Below are 8,863 nucleotides of genomic sequence, written 5' to 3'. Positions count from 1 at the left end.
GTATGAACTTGGCATAAAATTCTCACCAAAAGTGTCGGAGTGCCCCAAAAACACCATCCAACAGGACACTTTTACCGCTTTCGGCAATGTGGGTATTAAATGAAAGGTATTTAAAAGTACAGTACAAGTCTGACAAAAAAATATATTCCTTGGAGTCAGAGGGGCCCCCCACTACCCAAAACCGCCCAGCAGGATATGTTTACCGATTTGGACAGAATGGGACTCAAACGAAATGTATTTGGGAGTAAAAATAAGAACATAGTATACAAATTTGGGTCCGAGTACCCAGGAGGCTGCCCTAGGCTCAAAACCTAAGCACCCAACATCAAAAGTGGACTGATCGGTACTGAATGGGACTCAAGTGAAAAGTATTTGGGAGAGTATGAATACCATATTTAAATTTGGGTCCAAGTGCTTAGGGTGACGCCCCAAGCCCAAAAACGAACCAAAAGTAGCGCCTAAAATTTTAAGTGGACCTATTCGAAATATATGGGACTCAAATGAAAGGTTTTTGGAAAGAGAAAACGAATATGATGTTAGAAATTGAATCCAAATGCCTGGGGCGCTGCTCCAAGAGAACCGGCCATAATAAAACATGAACCGATGGGGACAATATAAGATTTCTAATAAAAGGTATTCGGGAGTAGAGTATGAATATGATACTAAAAATTGGATCCAGGTACCTAGGGAGCCGTCCCAAGCCCAAAACCGCCCTAAAAGTACAGCCCCAAAAGCACCGCCCAAAATCAAAGTGGACTGATCGAAACAATATGAGACTCAAATGAAGAGTGTTCGGCAGTAGAATACGAATATGGTGTCAAAAATTTATACCGCCCCAAGCCCAAAAACCGCCCCAAAAGTACCGCCAAAATTCAAAGTGGACTGATCGGGACAATATGGGACTCTAATGAAATGTTTTCGGGAGTAGAATGCGAATGGTCACCCCAAGAGTAACGTCCAAAAGAAAAAGTGAAACGATCGGGACAATGTAGGACTTCAATGAAAGGTATTTGGGATTATAGTATGAATATGATATTAAAAAATTGATTTACCTAGAGAGCCGTATCAAGTCCAAAACCGCTTCGAAAGTACCACCCAAAATCAAAGTGGACCGATCAGAACAATATGGGACTCCAATGAAAGGTATTCCAGAGTAGAGTACGAATATGATTATCGAATATTAAAAATTGGGTGGTGGTCTCCCTCAAACAATCTCAAATGGGCATATTATCAAAGTGGATCGATTAGGACAATATGGGACTCAAATGTAAGGTTTTCGGGATAAGAATCGAATATGATGTCGAAAATTGGATCCAAATGTCTAGAGAGTACCGCCCGAAATAAAAAGGGAACGATCGGGACAAGTATTTGGAAGTAGAGTATGATATTTAAAATTGGTTCCAAGTATTTAGAGAGCCCTCCCAAGCCCAAAACCACTGCAAAGGTGGCGCCCAAAATCAAAGTGGATAGATCAGGACAATATGGGGCGCAAATAAAAGGTATTCGGGAGTAGGATACGAATATGAAGTCAAAAATTGAAAGGAAGTACCTAGGGGTCGCCCCAAGCCCAAAACCGCACCAATAGTACGGTCCAAAATTAAAAATTGCCGATCAGGACAATATGGGACTCCAATGAAAGGTAATCCAGAATAGAGTACAAATGTGATTATCGAATATTAAAAATTGGTTGTAATTACCAAAGGGGGCCGCCCCAAAACCGTCCCAATTGGCCATATTAGACGATCATAATAATATGGGACTCCAATATTAGGTATTATTCCCGAATACCGAATATGTCATTGAAAATGAGATTCAAGCGATGCCTACACCTCAAAACACCTCCCAAAATGTGAATACTTTTCAATCATGGTTATATGGGGTTCAATAAAAGGTATTTGGTAGTAGTATAACATCTTCCTTCAATGTATTGATCTGATCAGTACAAAAATATAAGAACATATCCTCCCCAACGAGGTTCAGACTCGGCTATAAAAATGAGGTACCTTATCATTGAGCTTAAACTTGAATCGGACACCACTCAGTGATATGTGAGAAGTTTGCCCCTGTTCCTTACAGGAATGTTCATGGGCAAAATTTGCATAGATTTTTTGTACATGGGAGAATGAAAATAATTTAAAATTGATGGCTATGAGGTTCATTATAATTTTCTTTTACTGTACAATGAATTACATAGAATATCGTTTCCAAAAATATATTAAATACAAATGTGTCCCTTATGGTCTCTTTTTAAAGTTTAAAAAACTGATTTCAATCTGTCACATATTATTTTGTATGACCTCTGCTTCCAGGAAGTTAGTGTAATAATAAAATCATAAAACCATTTCTGTTAAAAATAGTTTCATATGTTTCTATTTCTACTGTTTGGTGAACCATATTTCCAGGAATTCGTAAAAAGTAGAAAAATTCCTGAGTTCTGTAATTTATAGCTGTCCCAAATAGTTTGTTGTTGGCTTTTTACGACTTGTTGTAGTTCACATAGAAATTGTTTTGCCATTTATTTCATTTTCGTTTAAGCATGTGTGGGTGTGTGATTGTGACAAAAACCCACAACTAATAGAGGGGTGGGATATGGAGGTCATTCAACTCGCTCTGTGTGTGTCTCTCCAGAGACAAAATAATAAAATTGTAACGCTTTGCATTTGCGAAAAACTGTAGACTTGCAATTTTTCCTTCCTTGTTTTTTTGAGTTGGCTTGTGAATGCTGGTGTTATTCGTGATTACTGTTGCAGTAAATAAAACCCAATTGTCATGGGAAAACATTTAAGACAAAGGGTCTCACAAGCGGAAATTAATCAATTTGGTAAACTTTTTTGAGTTTCAAACTTTAATTTTCAATAAGAAGCAAGTGAAAGCTTTATAAGTTACTAGCTGGACAGGGCCCGCTCCGCTGCGCCTTATTTCACTCTATTATTTTATCTGAGCTCTATATTGGCATGGTCAAGAAAAAAGGTTTGTTTGGTGGTGCTGGTAGAGCCTTTCAGATATTTCGCTCCAATGTGGATATCACATTGGTGCTCTACTCTCAAATTTCTTTCATTTGAGCCTTATATTGCAATGGTCATTAAATATGTCCGGTATGGCGGTGTTTTTTGGTTCAAAAACCACATTTGAGCTAAGTATTGCTATAGTCGGTATATATGTGTGGTTTAGGGGGAGTTGATACGGTGAGACGTCCCTGAAAAACTTGGCCATAAAATAGATGTCAGATTTTAGCTCCTTTTTGCAATAATCCACAAATATGTCCAGTTTGAGGTTTTTGTAAGGTGGGCCGACCACCCACGCACTTAGCCCTGAAAAAATATCAGCATCGTGCCCTACTCTCAAATTTCTTTTATTTGAGCCAATATTGCCATAGGTTTAGGGAGAGTTTATGAGCTGAGACGACTTGGCCTCAAAATTGGATATCAAATTCGTTTTCTACTATCAAATACCTATAAAAATCGGTTCAGATTTGGATATAGCTGCCATATATATGTAAGTCCGATTTGCAGTAATACTGCAATAAAATGGTCATTTGTTAACAGATTCTCTCGAAAATTGGCAGGAAGAATTTTCTTATGACTATTAACATAACAGGTGAATTTCATATGAATCGGTTGAGATTTGGATATAGCTCCCATATATATGTTCGTCCGATTTGCAGTAATAATGCAATAAATGTGTCATTTGTTAACCGATTCCCTTGAAATTTGTCTCTTGACTCTGGACATTACTGGTGAATTTCGTGGAAATCGGTTCAGATTTCAATATAGCTCTCATATATATATATCGGCCGATTTTCACTTCTAGAGCCATTGCAATCGCATTTTGGCCTATATGGACCCAATCGATAAATATGTCCTGTTAAGGGGTTTTTGGGTGGTGGGGGCGCCTCACATACCAAGGAATACATTTTTATATCAGCTTTTAACTACACATTTAAATACCTTTCATTTGATATCCATATTGTCCCGATCGGTATATATGTCTTGCTGGGGGATTTGAGGGGATGGGAAAGCCCCGACATCAAGGAATACGTGTTATGTCAGTTTGTATTCTACTTTTAAATACCTTTCATTTGATACCCATATTGTCCCATTAGGTATATATGTCTTGCTGGGGAGTTTTGGGGGTTGGGAGAGCCCCTCAGGCATCAAGGAATACATTTTTATGTCAGTTTGTATTCTATTTTTAAATACCTTTCATTTGGTACCCATATTGCCCACACCGGCAAAAGTGTCCAGCTGGAGAGTTTTGGGGGGTGGTGGGGGCGCCTCAGACACCAAGGAATACATTTTTATGTCATTTTTTGTATTCTACATTTAAATACTTTTCATTTGATACCCATATTGCCCAAAGCAGTAAAAGTGTCCTGTTGGGTGGTGTTTTTGGGGGTTGGGGGGACTCCCCGACACTAAAGGTGACATTTTTATAGCAAGTTTATACCCATATTGTCCCAGTCGGTAAACATGTCCGTTCGGGTGGATTTTTAGATAGGGCGTCCCCCCAGCGTTAGTTGAGCCAAAAATTTTATACCTATTTCGTGTTTTTGGGGTACCATGAAGTGGCATAAAAAATTTCGCTTAAATCTGTGCCCACATCTCCGACATCTGGCGTTTTTGAAAATTATGGGTAAGGGGGAGGGTCCGCGCCCCATCAGATGTCAAGCAAGTAAGAGCGTGCTAAGTTCGGCCGGGTCGAATCTTATATACCCTCCACCATGGATCGCATTTGTTGAGTTCCATGTGCGGTATCTCTTTTTAGGCAAACATAAGAATAAGAACTGTTATGCCATTGGAGCTATATCAAGTTATAGTCCAATTCGGATCATAAATGAATGCTGAAAATTGTACAAGTCATTGTGTACTATTTCAGTTCAATCGGATAAGAATTGCGCCTTGTAGAGGTTCAAGAAGCAAAATTTGGAGATAGGTTTATGCGGGAGCTGTATCAAGCTATGGATCGATTCAGGCCATATTAGATACGTATGTTGAGGGTCATGAGAGAAGCCGTTGTACAAAATTTCAGCCAAATTGGATGAGAATTGCGCCCTCTAGAGGCTCAAGAAGTCAATATCCCAGATCGGTTTATATGGCAGCTACATCAGGTTGTGTACCGATTTGCGCCGTACTTCGCACAATTATTGGAAGTCATAACAAAACGCCTCATGCAAAATTTCAGTTAAATCAGATGAGAATTGCGCGCTCTATTGGCTCAAGAACTCAAGATCCAAGATCGGTTTATTTGGCAGCTATATCAGGTTATAAACCGATTTGAGTCATACGTAGCACAGTTGTTGAAAGTGATACAAAAACACTACGTGCAAATTTCAGTCAAATCGGACGAGAATTGCGCCGTCTAGAGGTCCAAGAAGTCAAGACCCCAGATCGGTTTATTTGGCAGCTATATCAGGTTATGGACCGATTTGAACCATACATAGCCCAGTTGTTGGAAGTGATACCAAAACACCACGTACAAAATTTCAGTCAAATCGGGTAAGAATTGCGCCCTCTAGAGGTCCAAGAAGTCAAGACCCCAGATCGGTTTATTTGGCAGCTATATCAGTTTATTTACCGATTTGAACCATATTTGGTAGAGTTATTGGAAGTCATAACAAAACACCTCATGCAAAATTTCAGCCAAATCAGATGAGAATTGCGCCCTCTTGTGGCTCAAGAAGTCAAGATCCAAGATCGGTTTATATGACAGCTATACCAGGTTATGAACCGATTTGAATCATACTTAGCACAGTTATTGGAAGTGATACCAAAACTCCACGAGCGAAATTTCAGTCAAATCGGATACGAATTGCGCCCTCTTAAAATCCCAACCGACCTACACTAACAAAAAGTATTTGCGCAAAATTTCAAGCGGCTAACTTTACTCCTTCGAAATTTAGCGTGCTTTCGACAGACGGACGGACGGACGGACACGGCTGGATCGACTATAAATGTCATGACGATCAAGAATATATATACTTTATGGGGTCTCAGACGCATATTTCAAGGAGTTACAAACAGAATGACGAAATTAGTATACCCCCATCCTATGGTGGAGGGTATAAATACGAAGTACCCTATTTCCACCAAGAGCCCAAACTATTTGTGATAATTTCATGAAAATCGGTTAAGCCGTTTTTGAGTCCATACGGAGCAGACAAATAAACAAACTAACAAAGCTCAAATTTTCATTTTTAAATAATTGATTTTGGGCTGAATCGCATATAAGGAACAGGATACGATTTGGGTAGGGATTGGTTCTTGTACTTAGTTTCCGATATAAACCAATCTCCTGATTTAGATTTTCGAACCAATAGAGGGCGTAAGTTTTATCAAATTGGGCCCTAATTTGAACGAAGATTCCTCCTATGACCTTCAACAAACCAAAAATTTTTGGTTTAAAGGGGTCCATAACTTGATTTAGCTCTTATATCAACCAAATTCCAACTTTTCTTCTTCTATACAGTTGGCATCACCTATCCTTTCCTTTAGTCCCCATTTTTTTAGTTAAGGGTTTTTAACAGCATTTTATAAAAATTTCTTTTTTATCCCTTAAATAAAATTTTCCTAAAATTTCCATCATTCCACTAACGTCACATACTCTCACAAGCCACACTACACTCTTTTAGTGGTGTGACAAGCGAATATGGACATGTTGGCGTATTAACATTTGCTCGTAATTGTAGACCAAAGGCAAAAAAAAAAATTTGGTTTAAATGTTTTTACTTTTCACTTTTGTCCAACATTTCCCGCAACCGTCTCCATTTCTGTCGCATACAAAAAACACATAAAGGGGTAAAATGAAATTGTGACTACTTGTTTTATATGAAAGTGATGAAGAAAGGGTGTGAGTGAGTGAATGAAAGGGGATTGAGGGTGGAATAACTGAAATGTTAACATTCATTCATGTTGTCACATCGTTGGTAAAAGGCTTTTAAGAGACTCATTCACTCACTCACTCACACACACACACAAATACACGCAGTAAAACCAACGCTACCGCGGATGTTGGTTTTTGTATGCATTTTATTGTCTATAGATAACAGCCATTGTCTGTATCAGTACAAAAGAGCATATAAGGGTGGATAATTTTGAAAAGAGGTTCATAAAAGTGACATGAGATTCCTTAAATATTAAATAATTGTATAAAATAATTTTAATTTTGCATCTATATGTTTTATATATTTTACTAGCCAAACCGGGCCCGCTCTGCTGTGCCTTCCTTAACTCTCTAATGTCTTTTTATAGGGTGGGGGTATTTCGCCCTGAATGTGGATATGTTGTGAATGTTCATGTGGTGTGACCCCCTATACTTCAATCTGATTTTGTATGTTAGATTCGTAATCTACTCCCGAATACCTTTCATTTAAGCCCCATAGTGATATGAACGTCCAATTTGTCTGCTTGGAGGAGTTTTGGGGATAGGACAACTTCCTGGGTACTTGGACCCAATTTTTAATATCAAATTCGCATTATACTCTGCAATACCTGTCATTTGATACCCATATTGTCATTATAGGTCCACTTTAGATTTTGGGTGTTGTTTTTTGGGGTCACGGGGGAGTAGCAGCCCCTTCTGATATCAACAAATTATAAAGCCTCCTCCTCCTCCTTCCTGACAACATTCGTAATCTTCTCCCGAATACCTTTCATTTGAGTCCCATATTGTCATGATCGTCCAATAAACCCATTTTAGGGGGTTTTGGGGTTGGGGCGACCCCCCAGTCACTTGGACCCAATTTTTAATATGAAATTCGTAGTCTACTCTTGAATACCTTTCATTTGAGTCCCATATTGTGACGATAGCTACACTTTAATTTTTGAGTAGTACTTTCGGAGTAAGGGGAGGGTCCGCCCCCGTTCCAATATCAAAAAATCATATAGCTTAGGTTTCCTTCAAGACCAATCTACACAATCTATGAAAATTTCAAGGTAATCGTTTCAGTCGTTTTTGAGTCTATACGGAACAATTAAACAAACCGACAAACAAAAACAAATTGATTTTTGTACAACGGATCCTCTCATGACCATCAACATACGTGTTTATTATGGTTTCAATCGGTTGATAGCCCGATACAGCTCCCATATAAATCGATCTCTCTATTTTACTTCTTGAGCTCCCTAAGGGCGCAATTCTTTTTCGAATTGGTTGACATTTTACACAGGTCTCCAACACATAATTTAATTGTGATCTAAACCGGATCATATCTTGATATCGCTCTAATAGCAGAGCAAATCTTTTCTTATATCATTTTTTGCCTAAGAAGAGATGTCGGGAAAAGAACTCGACAAATGCGCTCCATGGTGGAGGATATATAAGATTCGGCCCGGCCGAACTTAACACGCTTTTATATGTTTTTTTTTTTTTTATTTTATTTTATGTTACCTTTTTTATTTTTTTTTTTTTTGCTTATTTGTTTGTCTCTTTCAAAACGAGCTCAATAATTGGAGAAATCGCAACACACACCAACCGCTATGGGACTCGTTTCGTAATTTGGTTAAGAATTACTCATCAGCAACCCTGTCTATAAGCTGTGATTTTCCCAATGCATGTGTTTTTGTGTGTAATGGCAGATTTTTTGTCTACACATGTACACAACTCCCATGGTATACAAAAGATCCTGTGCATCTGTTGGAAGTTGTATTGATGTCTTCGAATGCTTGACAACGGTAACGGCTCTTGCTATTGCTCCGTGTGCCCAGGTTCGGATAACGGCCGGGCACCGCCGAATTTCTTAATTTTCAAGTTTTTTTGCCTGTTAGGACGAATATCATTTTTTATAATTTTTGTCTTTGTTTGTCTTTTTTAATTTAATTTTATTTTGTTTTATTTTATTTTATTTTTATTTTATTTTATTTTATTT

This window comes from Stomoxys calcitrans, chromosome 4 (assembly GCF_963082655.1).
Source record: "Stomoxys calcitrans chromosome 4, idStoCalc2.1, whole genome shotgun sequence".
NCBI classification, from domain to species: domain Eukaryota; kingdom Metazoa; phylum Arthropoda; class Insecta; order Diptera; family Muscidae; genus Stomoxys; species Stomoxys calcitrans.
Note: the sequence above shows the minus strand (reverse complement) of the source record.